The sequence below is a fragment of the Pinus tabuliformis genome, chromosome 9 (assembly GCF_031772625.1).
Source record: "Pinus tabuliformis cultivar Carrire ecotype Pingquan chromosome 9, CPIR1, whole genome shotgun sequence".
Classification (NCBI taxonomy): Eukaryota; Viridiplantae; Streptophyta; class Pinopsida; order Pinales; family Pinaceae; genus Pinus; species Pinus tabuliformis.
The window spans coordinates 1751596949-1751621012 of record NC_142307.1 but is presented as its reverse complement, the minus strand read 5'-3'; the positions used below and the strand labels follow the sequence as shown (position 1 = coordinate 1751621012).

Genomic DNA, 24064 nt, shown 5'->3' with positions numbered 1-24064 from the left:
GAGTCTCCTTTAAGCTCTTTTCAATTGACTCGTAAAATCTGAAAATATTGCTGAGAAATTGGCCTCTCCAACTCGTTAAAGTGACCGGAAGTGCTATCTCTCCTCTAGATTTTAATCTTTTTGGACATGAGGGATTATTACACAAAAAGATCGAGCGCTTGTCTTGTTCGGCTCGTTAAAATTATCGAAAATTCATCCCTGTCGTATTATTTTATACCTTTTCAGACTTAAGGGATTACATGACGAAAAGGGATTATTGGAGTTTCCTTTACGTCCCTTTCAGACTCTCTAAAATTGAAAAGAACCGAGTTATCTTTGTCGTTAAACTCGTTAAAACCGAATAACGACAAACTTGTCCATTCTGACAAGAACGAGTTTCACTGTCGCTAGGCTTGTTAAAATATAGCGACGGGTTTGCCCAAAGGGAAAATTATAGAACAAGAATATGTTATCCTCCTCAAGCTTTACAAAAATAAAGAGGTACTGGTCAGCAATGACTGGGAAAAATTGGGAAGAAAACTTGAAGAAACTTTATTGGTAGCAAGTCACTCGTAAGCATGAAATTTTCACTCCACATCCGAGTCGGGTTGGGTTGTTCCGTTCACTGGTCATATCACCATTGGTCCATCACACCATCCACATTTAGGGTTAACACTACCAATCCATCATGTCAGTGTTACCGGTATGTTCAAGAGAAGTCGCTCAGAGAATTCACCTGTCTCATCCGCTGCAATACATTCACCCTCCACTCTTTCATGACCACCACCCTGAACCCTATATCATCAGATCGTTTTCACCTCCAAAATCATTTACTCTGTTCCGTGTCGTAGATGTGGGATTCAAAGGATGATGATTCTATCAGAATCATCAGTCTCCCGCACAGACGGTTGTCTATCTTATGTACATAGAAATGAATTTATAAAGCTGAGCATGGGAATGCCCGCCTCAGCTAGATCATGAAAAATATTATGAAGATAATGTATTGTATTGTATCTTATTACAGGTCACCTTCCAGCTTGAAAAAACTTCGGATCCTCATGATAAAGCATTTCACCCGACATCAAAAGATTAACGACCTCATGCTTTAGGGGGCAAATATTATAGACATTTTTGGGCACTACAACCCCAATCAAACATGTCCATAAACCAAGGGCTCCTAAGTCCCTAAAAGTGTTGTTCCATCCCCTAAAAGAACAAGGTCAACTGATTACATCATCTCCCAGAAGTTCTCCATGAAAAACTACTCAGAACTGGTCAAAACTGGACCATCTCACCTGCTCCATGGTCAAAGTGCGATGCATCCCACCTAATGCACATGGGAGGTGTGATGCATACTGAAAATCCCTTCTATGGGGTGCGATGGGCGAGAGTGGACAAATGGCAGAGACAGTTTGCGAGGTGGATGATCATGGAATCTTCCAGAAACTTCTCCTGTGACACTTGCCTCTCTGAATTTGCCTAGGGATGAGTAAGAAATCATCAATCTCCAATTGGAATCAAGAACTATCGGAGAGAGGACACTAAGAAAATCCTAGAAGCTGACTCACCCCCTGCAATCATCTATATATGGATCCCTCATCCCAGAGATCCAGAGGCTAGAATTTTGTATCTTGTAAGGAAGTGTTGTTGGTTTCTCATTGGAATATCATAGTGTTGGGTGGTCTAAGATTTTCATGAGGTGAAATAAGGGCTTTCATGCTGGAGGATGACTCTGGGTCAGAACAATAGGTTGTAATCCTCTTTGCTATTCTTGATTATTAATTAAGCTATTCAAGTTTTCCTCCACATTCTTGCATGTTTGATGATATATGCATTTGTGAGGTCAATATATATCCGGTCCTATATTGTTTATGATTGTAGATCTCTGTTCTTCGATAGTATTATGCTGCTTTGATTCCACAGGTGCTCTTTGAAGCTGGGTAGACAAAGGAGAAGTGGCAAGGATCTATCGGAAGGGAGAGGAACCGAGCAAGGAACCAAGCGCAAGACTGAGGTTGGTGTCCTTCATTCCCCTCTCATCTATTTCTCATAAAGGAAAACGAAAGTAGTTTTAGTTTGTTTGTTTCTAAGATAGCTACCAGTCTTAGTGGGACTAGTAGCTCCAAGTGGACACTAGATTTCCCGATAACAGTTAGGAGGATGTATTAAGTTTGAAGTGACATAAGATCCATAAGTATCAATAAAAGAAATATATGCAATATCACATAGTAGTGTGACAGATCATGTTGGGATGAAGATATTTTGACAAAGGGTATTGTGCTTATTATTTGGGATCATATTCATTAATAATTTCTCTAGGGGATCTTATTAATATCTTTCCCTATGATATGGTATGTTTATCTTTTTATCACAAGACAAACTAGATAAAGTGATGAATGACATTGATTTTCATCATCTATAATTCATTAATATATCACAAAAAAGGCCCTTTGCATGTCCACCCACTTCTCTAATGTTTTTTTATAGAAAAAAATAATATATTGATGATTGGTTGTCATAATATATCTAAAGAATCTAATATACATGTAAATATGCAAGCCGTTTTTAAAGACCTAACTATATGGAAGAACCCATTTACCTTTAGGCCTGAGATGTTCATTGAAGAAAATGTTGATATGGAGTGCCATGACTATGGACTAATTCCATTTGGCACAAGATATAATATCTACACTAGTGCAAAATTGGGTGTTAACGTAATTTAGTCTATGTTGGGATACATGCTTCACCATATCATAGGAGAAACTCCTAAGAAAATTAGGATATAAGGCAAAGATCTCACACAAAGTCCAAGGTTTTTACTTTCATGGTCTCTTGTTTGGATGTAATTTCCATTCATCAATTTCATACTTATATTAATAAATGACAACCACTAAACTAATGTTATTATGTATTTGGAATTTCCTTGCAAAAAAAAAAAAACTTCTTGTTTGCCCCTTTTCCATAGTGAAAGTAGATTTATTTCTCCTGATTTAACCATTTTTTTTTAATTTCAATGAAAATATGATAATAACCAACCTCAATTTAATTTTTTCTCTTTATATGGTGTCACTTGTGTAATCTGAATTGATATATTGAATTTATTGAACTATCTTTACTAATCATAATGGGTAAAGCTAGTGTACTACAATTCCAATATAAACAAATATCATTCCACTTTGGAGCTTTTTATATTTAGAAGTCATTAATAAATGTTAGTGTTTGACATGCTTCACTACGAAAGGAACCTATTGGACTAAATGGAAAAACAAAATTCAATGAGGTATAAAACAATTTCCATGCACACCATATAAATAAGCTACTTCAATAATATTTTTCCTCATGCCATTGATAAAATTTTCCCTTATTAACTAATTGATATCGTGATCGTTAAGTTATTTGATAAATTGGAATCAATCAACCACTAATTATACATGTTTTCTATTTCAATTCATTTTAATAATAAATTGTCAAATGTTTAGTTAAGAGCTAGTAGCAATAAGGATTAGTTCAATTGGTAAATTCTCTTGCAAAAGAGTTCATAGAGCTCTCAATAGAAAATATTATTAATTCCGTTATGGTTACTAGTTGGTATTTTAGTTTCTAGTTACTATTGTGCTCCATCTGAAGACCAAGGAAGTGGGTGAATCTATGGCGATTGAAAATGTACAACCAACCTCCCTTAGCACCTTTAATACATTGGTGAGTAAGGGTAAAAAGTTTGCTTGGTGCAGCCCAACTTGGTCCAGTTTTGGTCAAAGACACCATATTTGAGGAGCAGAGCACACGGAGTCTGTGAAGTTCTAGTCATCACGCAGTGTCTAGGGGATTTGGGGTGGGACAACGCCCCTTAATTTGTAATGGGTATTGGGTGTTAGTTCATTGTTCTATCAGAGCCATGGTATGTTGACCATGGTCTTGTAGTAGTGGAACCTATATAAAGAGATGTAATACTTTGTCAAGGAGAGGGGAGCTAAGTCATAGATGAATCATTCATCATATTTTCTTAGTTTGTACTTTTGGGCCTCAAGGGATGGCTCCGCAACTGAGTGTGCAGAGGCCTTGGAAGAGTTTGCAGTTGAGTGCATAGAACACCTACAGCTGGGTGCGTAGGTATAGAAGTTGTATGTATTGAAAGACCCATCTTAATAAAGAAGACGAAGTTTTGGCAAAATATTGTGTATATGTGTTCATTATTTGTGTTTATACATACTGTTATGCATGCTTTTTACTGAATTATGTGAAAGAATACATGTGATATCGTTCTTTGATAATTTTACGCAATAAGTACAAATATGTGAAGTAAAGAATCACCATGAATTGTTTTGTATATGCGAAGTTGTAGTTAAGCATAAAACATAAGTAAACATACAAATGTCACAAAGCACCATCCCTCTAGCTACAAAAGCTCGGTTTTGCAACCTCCCATTACCGCTTTGGGTGAGATTGCAATCTTCTTGCAGGCCGTTGTCAAAATGGTGAGTGTTTGAGGGTTTTGTTGGTGTGCATTACACTCGAAACCTGGGTCAATGCCCCTTAAAACAACAAATGGTTCTATTACTGGGACCAAGATTTGTTTGAGGGTTTTGATGGTGAACAGTACACTCTGAACCTAGGTCAAGCCCCCTTAAGCAAACACACTTTTTAAAAATTGAAATGAACAATAATTCATTTACTAAGTCATACCCAAATATTAACAATACATAAGATATATTTCATAAAATATAATGGAGCCATTTGTAACACCCACTACCCAACTATTTTATGTTATGATTAGTTATTATCCTACCTACTAAAATATTGGTTTCTTGATAATTTCTTGTTGGTATTAATAGAATACATACAAGGTATGTGTATGCTATCTACATTCCCATAACGCACATGGATACACTAGTATTCTATGGTCTATTATGCTAGATGATTGATTAATGATTAAGATTATGATTAGCATTAAGATTGATTAAGCTTGATTAATCTTTTGCATATAACCTTATGAATAATTTAATATTAAATTAATTTTGGCCCTCTCATGACTCTTTGAATTTGATTAAATAACTAAAATTGTTTAATTATTTATCATGTATTAATTCTTATTATTTGGTTGGGTGGTGTTACAAAACATTTTGTCACTGTCCCTATACTCCCCATTTCTCAATCCTAGAGGACCTCTATAGTGAACCCTACATGCTTTCCCATCATGAAGGGACACCCATTATGTCCCTCTTCATGAGCAGAACATTTCCCTTTTGCATCATTTCCCAAGAATTTTCCTTTTACCCCAGTTTACAAGACCGGCACTAATAACCCATTTCTTCCTCGCGCTAATTTGCAGAGTTTAAAAACCGTGCTAATGTCGTACGGTGCAAATGAGCCTTTCCTCATTCACGCTGATCCTATTTTGTCAAGTTTTTTAAATATGTAGTCGAAGCTTCCATGTCTAGAAGCTTCATAATGGAAGTCTCGTAAATGGTTGAGCTAAATGGAGTTGGGGAAGTCAATTTGGGCTCCTTTCCCCTATCAGGATGGAACAAGCCCAAGAGATAAGGCCTCTTGCATGATAAGTGGAACCATCTCCCCTCCATCCAAGCTATATAAACTCCTCCTTTTCCAAGCTAATCTAGTCTTTGTCTTTTTGGAGCTTGAATAACCAACAAGACATCATAGCTTGTAGCCTTCTAGTTTATGTTTGTGGAGGGAGAATAGTGTGTTTGGTTTGGTTTGGATGTAAAGAGATGAAGCCTTAAAACCTCCATTGTTGGGTCTATCCATGAGATGCTAGCACAGGTGTGGGAACCCGTATACGTCGAAGGAGACCTACAATGTCAAGGCATTGGTTGTAATCTCTTTCTGAACTTATATGAATACAACAATTGATTGATTTCCTACATTAAGTGTTATCTTACATTTGATGGCTTAAGATTCCTTGAACTTTTAAGTAGGATGAATGAAATTTGTATGCTATCACGTTTGTTGTTGTTTTTTGTTTTCTTGTTTCAGGTATTCGAAGGAAGGAAACGGAAGGTAGCCGGAGTAAGGAAGCAGGATCATCACCAAGCGGGATAGTGTTCTAAGAGGTAGGCCCTCTTATTTGATTCTATCCTAAAGAAGTTTTCACTAGATTGTTTGTTTGTGGCTAGACCCACTCTCTCGGGCTAGAGGAATTGTCTTTGTCCGCATCAAGAATTTACCAACACCACAAATTGGTGACTCTGCTCGGAAACCATCCCTCTCTTTTGATTGTTTTTTATTTCATGGTTTGTGTGACCTTTTCTTGTATCACCATTTCCCTTTGGTTTGATACGCTTTGCTTGGTTTACTGATTTGGTTATGAAATTTAGAGTGACAAGTCTGGTTTTGAGATTTGAAAATTTATATTTTTTCCTTGAAATCCTCGATCAACGCATTTTATTTTCTGACAGTCGCGCCAACCAGCACGAATTTCTCTTAAACAGTCACTGCGTACCCCCTGGTGGCGCTTGTTGTTAGTTAGGAAATCGAGTCAATTCCTGTAGGTGAAGATCAGGGTTTCTCCTGAACCATAACTAGCGTGACTTGCCCTCATAATTTATGCCTTTTAGCCTGTTTGAAGGCATACACACACTAGCCCACCATCTGATGTGTTAGGCCTGGCCCTGTGTGAAGTTCTTTTTTATTTTTTCTTTGAATCCCTCGATCAACGCTCTTTTTGGCCAAACAATCATGCTGATCACACTTATTAGTGCTAGTTATAGTTTGGTCAGTCGTGTCGATCACATCGATCAGCGCCAGTTGTAGTCTAGCTAGTCGTGTGAATCTCTAAGTTAAGAAAAAATCAGAATTTCTCCCAATATAGTGCCAATCTTCCTTGACCCTCAAACTCTCTTCTTCCACCCAAAAGTGACTAGGATGCTTTGTTTGGTGGTTTTGATTGATTGATTGGCTTGATGTTTCTTTGCTTGATTTTTTGAGTTTTTTGTATGTTTTCTATGACCCTAGGGCATCTAGGTCAATTATTGTTCATTTCTTTGTTTACTCATTATGCAAGTTTCTGATTTGCTTCTTCATTTAATCCATCTTTCAATTGAAACATCTTCTTTGCTTCATTTTCAATTGAATGAGTGAAAGAGTCTTGTTTGTTCTCTTATTTCGAGTGTCTCTTTTCTCTCTCCGAGGATAGATAACATTGCTTGCTTCGTCTATTGAAGCTTTTATATGTTTGGTTTGTTTGATTCATGGAAGAAGTTTCTTTTAGTTTCATTTATCATGCTTTGGATTTGATTGATGCTTGTTTTCCTGGAATTGTGAAATTTTCATTAAAAGTGATTTATGTGAAAGATTCATTCTTCATTTTAAGAAAAGAAGAACATCATTCTAGTTTACTTAAGAGAAAATATTGCATTAGTAGCATTATTGAGAAGCTATAATTGCATCATCATAGGCATGGAAATGAAATGAATCTTCTTTTGTTGTTAAGGGAAGATTAAGTGCATTTAGGATGTGTATTAGTGAAATATTTCATTCTTTGATTGTTGCATTGACTACGTGCTCTCTATCCCTCAATTAGTGTTAAGTTTCATCGAAGAAAGATTTATTTTCTGATACAGCTACATATACGAGTTTTCAAATCACAACAGTAGAGCCTTGGAATTGAAACCTAATTCAAGGTCAACCACGAAAATTTATTGAATTAACCTAAGGAAGCATTGAAACTTAACACTTAAATTTACTGATCTAGGCTAGAGAAGTGTTCTGACGTCTTTAAACCTAGCAGTTGTCATTCGCTTTGGCACTAGATAGTGCTAGTATAGACTTGTGCTCACCATACCGTTGCATATATAAAGGGAGACCCCACCAGGTTTGCAATCCTTTATCTATTGGAAGCTGATTCGGCCACCTTCTAAACATGATACAACAAACACAACATTCGAGGAGATTTCCTGCCCGTACTTCTTGGTTCGCCGGGAGGTATTCTGCAGTTCACAGTTACCTGGTAATCCTTTATGCCTAGATTATCCTGAGCAGTCATTTTAGTCTTTTGACTCTTTAGATTTAAAATATCATCAAGAACTTGTCCTTTCAAGCTTGTTAACTCCGAAAGTGACTAGAGTCACCTTTCGTCCTTTTCTCGACCCTGAAAACATTAAAATGCAAAGTTTTGTTTCAGTGTCTTAAAATTAACTGCCCACAAAATATTCCTGGTTAATGTTATCTTCCTTAGTGATTCTTCAATTTCAATTCCAATGGAAACATTCCAAGAGTCTACTAGTCAAGGATTCCCCTCGGATGGGAATCCTTGTCCTTTTCCTTCGTTTGGAAATGTCATTGCTCCTTATATGGCAACGTTGTCCCTTCCTAGGCTAACCATTGGTTTACCTATCTGATTATTTTCAACCTCTGTGGTCCCGAGTGTCCCAACTCCTACCCAACAATCTCCTTCATTTGAGCTACATCACATTGATTCTAAGGTTGAACTATCGCCTTCTTCCCCTATTTCTTCACCTTCCTCTTCTACTTCGCTTGGTGAAAGTTTGAAATCCAGTAATCCAGTAATGAAGAAGAAGAAGTTAGATAAGCGAGAGGCCAACTGTGCGGCTATTACTCCAAATGCACCTCCTGTAAACACACCTTCTTATCCTCCAAGGAAGGTCAAATTCCCTTGCCGGCTATGTAAGGGTGACCATCTCCTTGGAGACTGTCCTGGTATTCCCAGAGTCTTAGAGGTATGGTATAAAAATCTAGATCGACCATCCCCATCGACCTCTGGAGATCATTTTGTTGCTACACCCTCTGTTAGCGATGGTAAGAAGAAGGGAAAAAATAAATTCCCCTACAGATTATGTGAAGGAGAGCATCTTCTTCACCTTTGTCCACTTATGGATAAAGCTTCCAAAGTTTTGGAAAACCTTACAACTCGTCAACCCCAAATTCCTATTGGTTCTCAGAGGCTTTCTTCTAACCCTCTCCTAGTTGGTAAAGAGATTGACTTGGATTCATCTCCTGCACATCCTTCTCTTCTTGATCATAACTCTCTTGTGTCTGTTCCTAACCAACCATTGGTAAAAAAGAGTGTCAACTTGGCTCCACCTTGAGTTGTTCACTCTCTTCCCAAATATAGTGATGATCATACTGCTCATGTTCTTATCGTCTCCTCAGATTCTCATGAAGTGAAGAGTGACCCTCCCATCGTGGTTGTTCAGGAGAGTCCTTCTACTATTCCTGTAAGGCATGGGGGGAATCATATGATACCCCCACCAAGTAGTTCTATCGTTTCTTTTGTTTGGAGTAAATTCACTGCTTTCCGCCTTCCATCTTATGTGCCTTTCCAGATCACAGTACAAGCCTATAATATGGTAGTACATGGCACTATATTACATGAAGGCACATATGTTAGCATCATGTCTTCTACTACTTGGAAAGCTTTGGATTCACCACACCTTGTGCCTGTCATCGAGAATCTATTGGCTTTCAATGGAGGAACCAGTCAACCCTTAGGAATCCTTCTGAAGTTCCATATTACTTTGGGAGGAAAGAGAATCTATATAGACGTGATGGTAGTCCAAGGTCCTTTAGATTTTAATCTTCTCTTTGGACATGACTATGTTTATGTCATGGGAGCTCTTGTTTCTTCTCTTTTGTGTGTGGTTTGTTTTCCACACGAAGGGAGAATAGTGACCTTTGAGCAATTGTCATTCATTGGTCACCAAGTGCCTCCTATGCAACCATCATACCCTATTGGTTCTTATTTGCAAGGAGTACCCTCCTCGCCACAGGTCAATTATGTGGCGACCCGTTCTGTCTCCAAATCTGCTGATGATCACACAGATGGTATAGTACATTATGTACTTGGGGTATTGGAACCTGATTTTTCATTTGTACCAGTTGGCATGTGTTCCTCCCAGAGCGTAGTTCTCCCGTCTAGGGAGGATCTCTTGGGGGCCATGTTCTCGTATGGTCCATGATAAATTGTCACGAAGATATTTCTTTTTTTGTGTCGATCTGGTTAAAAAATGAAATAGCGTGCAAGGATAGTTTGTTCCTGTATCACCCTCGTTAAAACATGAAACATATGTTATAAGGATAGTTCTTGGTCTTGTGTCAACCTCATTAAAAAATTAAACAACGTGTCAAAGCATGGTTCCTAGTCTTGTGTCAAGCTCCTTAAAAAATGAAACAATGAGTCTTGAGGATAGTTCTTTTACTGTGTCAAGCTCATTAAAAAATGAAACAACTCCCTTTTTCAAATCGAGTATTTGATTAAGATCTCGTCAAATTCAATTCGAGTCTTTCCTTGATCTTGAAAGTGAAACTTCATTCCATCTGCCTTTTAGCAACATGAAGTCTACTTCGGTGACTGAAATGAAGTTTGAGGGGCATGTGCCTCGGCTCTCATTATGCTGGGGGCATGCAAACTTAACTCAAGCATAGTTTTTCATTTCAAGCTTGTGTAAACATGAAACTGAATTCGAAACTGAATTCAAAAAAAGTTCCCCATGGTTCAAGCTTGTGTAAAAATGAGCCCATGCCCAATTGACATTTTGTGATTTCCATTTTTATCAGCTAATTTCTACTAGATGAGCCTTCGTTGTTTTATTCCATCACCACCATCTCTTTGGCCGATCATATGCTTTCACTTGGTTGTTTCTTCTTTCCTAAGGAACCACAGAAATGAGTGGTTTTTCTAGCTAGCCTCTTAACCTTTCAGTGTTTCGATGAGTTCCCCCTTAACTAGAGCCCATTTCTATCCTTTTATACCACTCATTCCTTTAGGACGAGTCATCTTTAAGCTCTTTTTTGACTCATAAAAAATGAAAAGATTGCTGAGTATTTTTCCCTTTTAGACTCGTTAAAGAAAATAAAAGTATGGAGTCATCTTTAAGCTCTTTTTTGACTCTCAAAATATGAAAATATTGTCAAACTCTTGTCATTTTAAACTCATTAAAGGCTGTGAAACATTGTTTACCCAATACATGTTCACCCCTTTTTTGGGCTAGTATAAACTATTTATGAAAAAGGTACTCCCTGACTGAAATGGTCAAGAGTTTCTCTCAAGTATCATTTTCTACCTTTTCCAGCTCGAAAGACACAAATGTATGAAAAGGGACCATTTGGAGTTTTCTTTTCCATTTCTTTTTCAAACTCTCAAAAGATGAAAAAGATACTGAGTTACACCTTTGTCGAACTCATTAAAACATTAAATGACATCGGATTTGTCACCATGACGAACATAAGATTCTCCTTCCTAGGCCTCATTAATCTTACTAGGTTGGATTCATCCGAAGGATGGACTTAAATTGCAAGCACATGCTATCCCCTTCAAGATGGCGATAAAAAATAATTGGGGTACCTACCAGAAATGGTGGGGGAAAATGGGAAATTCTATCAGTTGAGTTGGCATCTCACTCTTTAACATGACACTTTCTTCTTCATGTTGGGCTGGGATATCTTCACTCCATTGTTGACTTTCCTGGGTTGGTCCGTTCATTATTTCCTTCCATTTGAACTCTGCCACGTAATCATGACCTCCGATCATATGGATCCAAAAGCTTCCACACTCTGGAGTCGTGTTGCCAATATGTTCAAGAGTTGTCCTTCTGTATTAATACTCATTCCTGATTCTCTGTATCATCTCAAATCATTACGTCCCTTTCTCTACTGTCAATGATGTGGGAAACCTCATGGCCCTCCATTGACATAGTCACTTCCTGTCGACTTCAGCTCATTATCTAAGAAGTTGGCTGAGAGATTCCCTTCCCATACCTTACAGCTTGCATGCCATAATGGGAAGTTCTTCACACTCGACAACAAGTTCAGATCATTGGCTTTCGATCGGGTGATTTCATGGGTGTTCGACTTCATTTCCTTTATTCACATTTCGTGGATTGTACTGCTGGTACCTTGAGAGCCATTGTCATTATTGGTGGCCTCTCTCATACTTGTTAACAGTTCACATCATTGACCGGTAATCAAGCGACTTTCTAGCATGTTCGACCTCAACACATTTTATTCACATGTTATAATTTGTACTTTGATCGGGTCCTGTTGGAGCGCAAGACCCTGGGCTTAGATTACAAAAGTCCAGGTTGCAAGGCGATGTGACATAGTCATGCTGATATACATGTCTCTTTCAGATGGATGGTTGTGACCATACTATGAGTTGTTATATGTGATCCTTCTCATTATTGGATGGCTGTGACCATACCTTGGGTTCGATATGATCCTCTTTACTAGATGGTTGTGCCCATGCCTTGGCTCCATTTACATGATATTTATCTGATGGTTGTGTCCATACCACGATTCATGTATCATTTTTTAGAGTTTTCAGTGATGTATATGTATCTATGCTAGCTTGCAAGTTTTCCGATGATAGGACTCTGGTTCTCCGCATCTACTTGTAAAGCATTTCACCTGTCACTCGAGTGCGACCTTCATGCTGTAGGGGGCATCAATTACACAACATTTTGTCACTATCCCTATAATCCCATTCTTTGATCCTAGAGGACCTCTAGAGTGAACCCTACATGCTTTCCCATCATGAAGCGACACCCATTATGTCCCTCTTCATGAGCAGAACATTTCCCTTTTGCATCATTTCCCAAGAATCTTCCTTTTACCCCAGTTTACAAGACTGACGCTAATGACCCATTCCCTCCTCACATTGATTTTTAGAGTTTAAAACCCGACCTAGTGCCGTACGGTGCAAATGAGCCTTTCCTAAGTCACTTCGATCCTCTTTTAGCAAGTTTTTTAAATATTGAGTCGAATCTTTTAGGTCTAGAAGCTTCGTAATGGAATTCTAGTAAATGGTTGGGATCAATGGAGCCGAGGAAGTTAGTTTGGACTCCTTTCCCCTATTAGGATGGAACAAACCAAAGAGGTAAGGCCTCTCCCATAATAATAGGAACCATTTCCCCTCCATCCAAGCTATATAAACTTCTCCTTTTCAAAGCTAAATTAGTCTTAGTATTTTTGGAGCTTGAATAACCAACAAGATATGATAGCTTGTAGCCTTCTAGTTTATATTTGTGGAGGGAGAATAGTGTGTTTGGTTTGGTTTGGAACTAAAGGGAAGAATCCTTAAAACTTCCATTGTTAGGGCTATCCATGAGATGATAGCAGAGGTGTGGGAACCTGGATACGTCGAAGGAGACCTACAACATCAAGGCATTGGTTGTAATCTCTTTCTGAACTTATATGAATACAACTATTGATTTATTTCCTACATTAAGTGTTATATTACATTTGATGGCTTAAGATTCCTTGACCTTTTAAGTAGGTTGAATGAAATTTGTATGTTATCACATTTGTTGTTGTTGTTTGTTTTCTTGTTTCAGGTATTCTAAGGAAGGAAACGAAAGGTAGCTGGAGTAAGGAAGTAGTATCATCACCAAGTGGGATAGCGTTCTAAGAGCTAGGCCTTATTATTTGATTCTAGCCTAAGGAAGTTTTCACTAGATTGTTTGTTTGTGGCTAGACCCACTGTCTTGGGCTAAAGGAATTGTCTTTTTACGCATCAATAATTTACCTACACCATAGGAGTTATGGGACTTAAAGAATGGGTAGGTGAACCATTAAGGGGGAATAAATATTTTGGTGAAGGAGAGGGAATAAGTCTTCGAAGAGGAGGATGGCGAGAAGGAACTCTAGTCATTTTTTCATATTTGGGATTGTTGAAGTTTTGGGGAGAGATGTCAGGAATAAAGTTGAAAGAGTTTAGATACTAAGGGTTATGTAAGGAGGCTAAGAGAGGTGATAGGAACTTGATTATTTGAGCACATGGTTTGAAAATATTATGCGTGGAAATTAGTGCTTGGGAATGGAGGGTTAGGGAATTTGTGGAGGTTCCATAGGGCTAGGATGTTGGAAATATTTTTCCTAGTTGGTTGGTTCACAAATTGAATCAGGTGGGTTTGAATGTCATGGGAAGGAAAGAAACATCATGGACCTCACTACTTTCAATCTTGTTTCTTTGCATACTTTTTTCATTGAACCAAACATATAATGCAACATGTGTTATATGAAACTATGTTATTGCAAGTGTTATCTAAAAAATTACCAGTATTGGAATTGAATTACAAGTACTAGAATTGAATTGATCAAGTTTTTCACATGTTATAACTACATTTCATTGTCTTAAAGGTCTAAGGTCGTGTTCTACGAGACCAAAATTATGACATTTTTGGTGCTATGGTTTTGATTATTGTTTTTCCACTGTAATGAAGGCCTCTTCAAATAATACAACCATATTATTCACTGTATGATGATATAATTTGAGCCCAAACAAAGGATTCACATAGACTACTTAATTCAATGTGACTACTGTCAAGAAGAATGGAATGGAATTTACAATGAGAAGTGTAAATAAGGGAGATATTTTTTTTATTACACAAAGTACAGATGACAGAGGTGCAACTGCATTTACAATTATAAATTTTCTGAACATTGACCTTAGAGCTACTGGATCAATTCAATGAAAACGTTTTCTTTAATATCCAATGACAGAAGTTTGAGCTGTAGTTGTTGCATTTGCATGCATGGTTGTGAAGGATGGAATAAAGTCACGGTTCAAGAGGCTTGGCCAAACTTTTGGTGGAAGATATAGTATATAGTAAAGAATCATCCTGATATCCAACTTAGTAGATAACTAGAATGGGGTTACCAGTGAGGTGGATTCCCTTCAATCTGTGAGGCCTATATCTTGGAACTTTGATTCAAAGAATTTCTAAAATACTACATTTTGAGTAGCATCTATCAAAGAAATCTATGGTTGAAAATTTCAATCTTCCTACGACCCCTAGTTAAATGGAAAACCTTAACCTAGAATAACATTCAGAAATGAAATCATAGGGACATCTCTTGCTATTCATTGTGCCTTCATGAAGCTGAAATGTGGATCACTTATGCAAGATTTCTCCCTATTGCAATCATCTATTGAGAAATCTACAAGCTAGTATGAAGGGATAAAATCATGATCTATCTAGTCTCCCTTGCATTGTTAATAAATAGAGGGTTCGTCCTTTTAACTATCTTAACTCGAGATTCATTTGAAATACCCTTCTAAGTGTCATCTTGTGGATTTTTGGAAATAGAGGAATTATCTCATATTCAAGAATCTCTCCCTCCTTCACAACTTTCACTCGACCATAGTTCAAAACAATGTAAATGAATCAATTGTTATGCAGACCTCAATACAAAAAGATTATCATGCCTTATGTGAGGAGATCTTGCTGCGCCATAGTTAGTTATCTATTATAGGAATTAACATTTCTTCCTTCTCTTCTCTGCAACGATTTCCATTCCATTCTCTTAGATCCCTCCTCCCCTTAATTCTCTAAAGCTCATTTTTTTACGGTGCTTGAAAAGGTAACCCAGGAAAGGTGGGATATGCGTTTATCTTCATGGATAATTTGGGATCCCATATCTACTTTTATATATGTTTTGTGGGATATAATCCTAATAATGTAGTAAAATTGAAAGCCTTGCAAGATGTACTACTGATTTCCTAGACTCAAGGCTAGACCAAACTTATGGGGTGGGAGATTGTTACCTTGTTATAAACATAATCAAATGAATCCTAGAATACACCTAAACTAGAAGAATTTCTTTTATTTTGATACATGAAATCCTACTCATGTGAGTAGAATTTCTCTTTCCTTCCATTTTGATGATCATCCCAACCCACATCGGAAGAACTGGAAATAAAATTACAGAGAAATTAGATAATCATGTAAGTGTATCATCATATTTGCAAATCTTATCCTCACAGGAGCCATTTGAAGAATCTCCCCTCAAATAATAATGTTGGACTATATCTAAAAAATAAAAATTTCCCTTACCAAACTCTTTTTATCTTATTCCTTCATAATATTTGTTTGTAATTCTTAGCCTCTCATTGGCCTACATAGCCCAATTTTTATGTTTTGGTTTTTATATCAACAAGAGGAAACATGTTCTCTTATCTTTTAAAATGGTTGACATTCCAAGTTAGATCTACCTTTCCCAATGACATATAAGCCTATATAACTATGTCATAATATGTACTTCATGTTTTCACAAAACATAAAATGTTTGCTCCATAAATAGAAAACTTAGCAAAGAAATTGTATGCCACTTAAATCCATGACAATCCAAAAATGGGTTGATAATGTCCTAAGTTCCAAGTAATTAGTATCATTATGGTGTCTGTCCCTAATAATATCTTTCCATTTCTAATTAATACCCATTTTCCTTCATTTATGACTTCATTTTCTATTTGAACTTAATCTATGTCCTATGGATATAAGAAACATTTTTGAGAGATCATATTTTGTTTTTAGTATATTGAAAAATTATGTATTTCAATTAATGCAATGACCAATACCCTTCAAAGGAGAGTGTTTCTTCCCCATATAAAGTGCTATATCCAAAGGGTATTTTTCCCAATGTGATATTTGTTACCCAACGGAAATGCATTGTATCCGGTGCAAATTGAGTAAAAAGTATACTTCCTGTGTTTTTTATTGTATGATGATATGTATATTTTATGTTTTTAAACTTATAAACTGAATAAAATTTGAAATATGTATATTTTAAAAATATAGCATAAAAAACGTAATAAAATACACAATTATAAATCGATGAAAATGAAGGGACATTTTACCTCAACATAATAACTAAAACCGACTCAACTATCATATGATCCATGGGAGCTGAGGAGCTCATACCGTAGCATGGGAGCTGAGCCAAAATTTGAATGGTCCTCTCATACAAAAAAAATTTTAGGTCCGGTTGGGACCTCATACCGTAGAGAGTCACAAACTATTGTTGGGAAATTTTCTGCTATCAACATGTATGTGAACTAGGGAATCAAGGTCCATAATAAAGTTGAGACCAAAAAATGTGGTCATTTAAGGCCTCAAGATGGATCCTAAAGCTTTTCTCTGGAAATTTTCAAGGTGGTATAAGTAGTAAAAATGACACATAATGTTGATTCCTCCAAATATTCCGCTCTAAAATATGGTTGCAAAATAATATATTGATCCAACCAAAATTATTTATACTTTACAAACCTTCCTCTTGGATCATATCTAACAATATATGAACAAATTGTTTTACCTAGAACATCTATGTAAAAGGCCTACTCACATTTCTTAGAAGAACATAATATGCCATCGTCAAAATCCTCCAACTCCTCAAGTTACAAAATAGTATTAGGGGAAGGAAAGGTTACTTTGAATCTTAACACACCAATAGGATTGGCATCGAGGGGCAAGCTTAGAAATATCTAATTGCAGAAAGGAGAAACCATTCCACATTACTCTCCGGGTTCACTTAGTGTCGAGATGAGCTTGGAGGAGTTGGAGAAAATATTCCCTCTCTAGAACTAATGATCTTAGCCCTCATACGCATTCAAAAATCCTGGCACAACTATTGGGACTCTATAAATGGAAGGGACAAATTACCAAATTGCGAGAGACTTTGATCTGATTTAGTGCAGGAAGAAATTCAACTGAACACTAGAGATGGAATACCATCCAAATCTGAGGAGGAAGAGAATTTTTCCTTTGTTAGAAAGGGAAATAAGGGAAAGGGGACGAAGGCCCAAGAAAAACCATATACTAGCCAGAACAATGGTAAGAAGAAGGACTTGACCAAGATAAAATGTTCTTGTTGCCATGAATTTAGGCACTATGCAACAAAGTATTCACATAAGAAGTATAACAAGAGGCTTTCAAGAGGAGCAGGAGGTGAAGCACTTGCCTTAAAATTCAAGTTAGACTTCACCCTGATTGCATTTATGGAAAACACTATAACGGGGAATGTGTGGTATATATATTCAGGTTCCTGGTTCCATATGACATGATGTAAAGAATTCTTTAGTAACCTAGAGGAGAAGGATCTCCATATCCACATAAAAATTGGGGATGATGGGTGGTACAATACCAAAGGAATTGGTACTGTAACCTTTAAGAGGGAGTTAGGCTCCCATCTTCATTTGAAAGATGTCATGTATGTACTTGGATGAAGAAGAACTTGATCTCTATAGTTGCGTTGGAGGATAATGGCTATGATGCTGTTTTTAGTAAGGGGAAATCCTTTTTGAGACATGTAGCTACCAGGAAAATGAAAAAAATTGGAGTTTTTGTGAAGAACCTACACAAACTTGAGGTGGAAGCTTGCATTTCACTAATTAGCAAGGTAGGAGAAGTGTAGAATTGGGATGTTGGAGAAATTTGGTACAAACACGTGGGAGACTTATACCATAGCGCCTTAAAAATCACGCAGCAAATTACCACCAGTCTCCTAAAATGCACCTTGAACAACATGATGTCTGTAAGGGATGCACATTGGCTAAATATGTCAAATCCACCTTGCAAGGCTGAGATAACATAGTTGGAGTAATATTGGAGTGATTCCACTCTATTGTATGTGGACCATTTTCTACAACCTCTACAACAAAACACAAGCATTATGTTATTTTGTTTATGACTTTCGAAGAAAATGTTGGATTTTCTTCATGCAGAAGAAGGATGAAGTTTTCTCAAAATTTATTGAATTCAAAGCATTGGTTTAAAATGATATTGGTCAGAAATTGAAAGCCTTGAGAAGTGATAATGGAGGAAAATATGTATCTAGCACCTTTAAGTAATTTTGTGTGAAATATGGTATTAGAAGAGAACTGATAACACCTCATAACCTACAACAATTTGGGCTAGTTGAAAGGAAGAACAAAAGAATAGTGGTAGTAGCAAGAGCCATGTTGCATGATCAGGGACTTCCATTACACCTGTTAGCTCTACTACAAACTTCAGCATTTGGAGAACCAAATATCAGCTCGGCCATTTGTTTATGTAGAAAAGGGAGCTCGCAGAAGTCATTTACCTTCCTCTCCTTCAGCTTCTTTATACTCTCTTAGCCCTCCGCTGCATGTGCTTTCCTCCATTTCACCTCTAAATTGTTGTGAAAGACTATATTTCCTCCAGCCCCCGAGCGCACAACTCAAACCATAATGTGATCTTGTCCATATGACCCCGCGCTTTCACTGTCGATCGTCATCCTTCGTTCGTAGCCGTTGATCATCCTGATCCAACGGTCTCCGCCTTTTCCCTTGCATGTTAAACCGCATTCAGTTCCCTGCCATCCGACCGTCTGTCACGTGATCTGACGGCATTTTCTCGTTCCACACCCGCGAGCTGCTCACTCGTTAACCAGCGGGGAAAGCGGTTTGTCACCGGTCCCATCGGCCACGTGTCAACCGATGAATGGGATCGCGCGGCCATGTACAAATACTGTCGCAGCTCCAAAGGCGATGCGATAATACCTCTTACTTCCATTCCCCCATTTCCTCGGTCGTTAAATCCCCCGCATCTTCTGTGTCCGATGACCGTTGGATCTCCCCGCCTGAGATCCAATGGCCCACAATCTCCCTGCTCTCTTACTGCCCGATACCCTCTGCAAATCGATCTCTGCCATTCGTCTACTAGATCCAATGGCAGATATTGGTTCCCATCGTGCCCATGCCTCCGCTATATTGTTCGTGCCATCCTTGATTGTTGCGTGCTACCGAAGGACGAAGGCAATCATCCACCAGCACTCTTCCCATTAGATACTCAACAACTGCATTTAACAAGCAGCATGGCCGAGGAAGAAAAGTACAGAGCTTCAGCAGATAAAGGCATTTATCAGTTATGGAGATTCTTTCAGTCAACACTCCACCTGTTCGAGAAGGACGACAGAGCATTAGAGAATGTCAAATTAATTCATTGAAGCAGCAGATTGTAGCAGAGGCCCAATTTAGACAGTTAATGTGGTTGGTGGTCAATTATGACCCCTCCATGCATAGAACAATAGGATATTTTTGTAATGAAACTCTATATATACCCAGAACACAGTTGTAATTAGGGTTGATGGTTGTAGTTTTGATGTAAGGTTCAACTTCTGGAGACTATAACCACTATGATACCTGCAGTGTCTGGTCTTCATTTTCAGCTAATACAATCTTCTTTTGCTGTTAATTTCCCACTTTCCACTTCTATTCTGTTCTAGGCTATACCTGTTATGCACTTGTCCATGTGCACTTGATATTTAACATTAGAGGGGCTGTCATCTCACCTCTGTCTTGAAATCTAGTATGTATCATTGAATGTGTTATGCAGGTTTCTATTTACTTAGTGCCAGAGAGTTGTCATCCTGTCTATGCATTAGGAAATAGATTTGCAGACCTCTTTACTGGTTGCAGCCGGCCATCACATGGTCTTGTGCATCTGCTGGTGTCGTCAGTTTTCTCCATGTTCACTTAATCCTAAAACTGTGAGTAATTGGTGGTCTAAAGCCTTGTAGTCTGGAGGTGTTCACCCATGTCTGGGGTTAAGCATAGTAGAAGTGGTTATATGGCTTGAATATGCATCATTCCTTCCATTCACCCACCTATTTCCAACATTTTTGTTGAGTTTGGATTGTTTCCAAGGATCTTTGAGATACAACCTAGGAGAGTTTCTTGGGGTGATAAAATTAATTGGCGTCATTACTGGGGAGAGGAGACTAAGGCTCGGCTTCCCTAGGAGAACGACACAGTTCTAGGTTTTGATAATAGACAAGGCTTGGACACATATTCTGATTGTACTCATCTATCTGGTGACTCCACTGGAGGAGGACCAACCTTTGGCGACTCCACATTGTAGTTCTGGCTCAGTTTGTGAGGCATGCTCGAAGAAATCCTCAGAAATCACCAGCTAAACTAGTGCCTGACCCTGAAAAGATCATTAAGCAGAAGAAAATTTCGTAGAAAGGAGCATCAAGATTAGGTAAGCCTTAAAATTTCCATGTATCTATGCTAGTGAGGAAGTCACTTTCAGAGATTCACAAAGCTCCTGTTCATTCATTTCCCTTTCGGATCTTAGTCTAAAGAAGAATCCCATGATGTCCATCGTATTCCTCTGTCTCTGTCATCCTTTTCATTGATCCATACCACTCAGTCTACCAGTATCCTTTCATATAACCTAGTCATGGCAGGTCAGCAAGCCCTCACAAAGATAGAAGGAATCGTTGCTGCTAGGTATGGACCCTTGGTCTTGCCTATTCCGTTAAATGCAGTGCCTGTAGGAGATTATCAAGAATATATGCCTAAGTTTACTGGTACAGAAGGAGTAATAGCTGAAGAGCACCTTGAGGCCTTTTATTGCTATGATGATAACCTAGATATCAATGAAGGGGATGTGTGGATGAGGGTTTTTGTCCAAAGCCTAGATGGGGAGGCTAGAAAATGGTTTAGAGAATTACCCCCTAGGTCTATTGCAGACATTGAGGCCTTAGATGATGTGTTTTTAAAGCATTGGGGGATAATAAAGATCTGCTCCATTATCATACTGAATTTGGGAATTTGCAGAGGGAAGATGGTGAGTTGTTGTCTGATTTCAACAAGAGATTCAACCATATGTACAACAGAATACCATGTGAAATAAAGCCTACCCCTACTTCTGCTATGATTACTTATGCCAATGCCTTTGATTCTTAGTTCTGCCTGCTGTTAAGAGAAATAAGATGTGCTTCTTTGGCTCATATGTAAAATGCAGCTTTTGAAGTAGAAGCAAACATCATTGCTGCAGAAAGACTCGAAGGTGATGCTGAAAGGAGAAGACAAGGAGGTGAACTCTCATCATCCTCAAATTCTAAGATCGATAAATTAGCCAGGATGATAGAGTTATTAACCTCTGAAGTTTCTAGAATAGAAGATAAGCAGTATTATCAAGAAGCAGGAGCTCCTCGTGCCTTTTATCTTCCAAAGTCAAATCCATATAAAGGAGCACCGGAGTAGTTGCAGATTTTGCAAAGAAACAAAGATGCAAACGAAGACAAAAGGGTGAAAACCCTTTTTCAAAATATAGTCATGGAAGAAGAGCAATATGAAGAAGAGGAGGAGGTCCATTTTTTGGAGGATAAGGGTAGTGCCCCTTTCTTAACAAGAGCTGGATTTGAAGAAGAATTATCCAAAGGCACTGCTCGTGAGTTTGTTGTACCTGCAGAAGAACAAGCTCATCAGTAGAAGCAAGTAGCAGCAGGCACCACCATCCTCAAAGAAGCTGAGCCTAAAGCTAGCCCATCCTATAATGACTATGCAAATATGCAAATTAGCCAACCTGCTTTTGTCCCCTGCCCAGTGATCAATATGGGAGAGGAAATCTCCCCATCATCTTTTGTCCCTCTATCTGCTCAAGTGACAATCCCTCACAGTTTCTCACTAGGCACTGAGGCAGACCATAACTCAATGCCCAAGGCTGATAATGATCATCTCAGTCTTGATATTCTGATGCCTTCTCAGGTGGCCTCCATACAGCTTGAAAGGGAAGATTTTTAGATCACAGAGGAAGAGGGTGCACAGTCTTGGGACTCCTCCTTGGATGCGGACTGTTCTAAGAAAAATGAAGGAGCAGATAATGTCTCTCTGTTCCCCGCGCAAGAATACATTGGTTCACTATTCATATTAGTTGTGCAGGCCACAAATGACACAGAGAAGTACACAGCAACCATTATTATTCATCAGGTGTACAAAGGCTCCCATGAGGAACATCCAACGATGAGAGTATACAGAAAGGGGATGAAATTTGATCCATATCTACTAGATAAAGTCAAATGCCCTAAACTCTTTGAGGTAGAGGATCAAATTAACCCAATTTTGCTGATCAATGATGAACCAGTTGAGAGGAGGGGAAACAGTTTTGATGGCCCAACAGATGGCCAGTTTTTGAAGATTTATGTTGTTTAAGGTTCTCAAACCTTAATGATTGTAAGCATTTTCTTTTACAGGTTTTAGTGTAGACTTAATTTGACTCCATGCCCAATGGATACTAGGCAATGTTTTAAAGCTAGTTTTATATGAAGGCATTGGTCTGTAGTTCTTGAGACCTCACAGGGAGGATCTCATCCCTAGAAGGAGCTAGTGTTAGCTCTGCTACAAACTTCAGCATTTGGAGGACCAAATATCAGCTCGGCCATGTGTTTATGCAGAAAAGGGAGCTCGCAACAGTCATTTACCTTCCTCTCCTTCAGCTTCTTCATACTCTCTTAGCCCTCCGCTGCATGTGTTTTCCTCCATTTCACCTCTAAATTGTTGTGAAAGACTATATTTCCTCCAACCCCCGAGCGTGCAACTCAAACCATAATGTGATGTTATACATACGACCCCGTGCTTTCGCTGTCGATTGTCATCCTTAGTTCATAGTCGTTGATCGTCCTGATCCAACTGTCTCTGCCTTTTCCCTCACATGTTAAACCACATTCAGTTCCTCACCATCCGACCGTCCGTCACGTGATCCGACGGCATTCGCTCGTTCCACACCCGCAAGCTGCTCACTTGTTAACCAGCGGGGAAAGCGGTTTGCCGTCGGTCCCATCGGCCACGTGTCGACTGATGAATGGGATCACACGGCCATGTACGAATACCGCCATAGCTCCAAAGGCTGTGCGATAATACCACTTACCGCCATTCACCCATTTCCCTGGCCATTAAATCCCCCGCATCTTCCGCGCCCGATGACCATTTGATTTCCCCACCCGAGATCCAATGGCCCACAATCTCCTCACTCTCTTATTGCCTGATACCCTCTGCAAATCGATCTCTGCCATTCATCTGCTGGATCCAATGGTTGATATTGGTTCCCATCATCCCCATGCCTCCGCTATATTGTTCGTGTCATCCTTGACTTTTCTGTGCTGCCGAAGGATGAAGGCGATCATCCACCAGCACTCTGCACATTAGATCCTCAACAACCGCATTTAACAAGCAGCATGGTCGAGGAAGAAAAGTACAGAGCTTGAGAAGATAAATGCATTTATCAGTTATGGAGTTTCTTTCATTCAACACTCCACCTGTTTGAGAAGGACGACAGAGCATCAGAGAATGTCAAATTAATTCATTGAAGCAGCAGATTGTAACAGAGGCCCATTTTAGACAGCTAATGTTGTTGGTGGTCAATTATGACCCCTCCACGCATAGAACAGTAGGATATTTTTGTAATGAAACTCTATATATACCCATAACACAGATGTAATCAGGGTTGATGGTTGTAGTTTTGATGTAAGGTTCAACTTCTAGAGACTATAACTACTGTGATACCTACAGCGTCTGGTCTTCATT

General features: G+C 38.5%; 1 pseudogene; it reads right to left on the bottom strand.

Moving 5' to 3' along the window:
- Positions 1-23376, bottom strand: part of LOC149155732 (uncharacterized) — a 76954-nt pseudogene extending 53578 nt beyond the window's left edge.
- Positions 23377-24064: the final 688 nt, after the last annotated feature.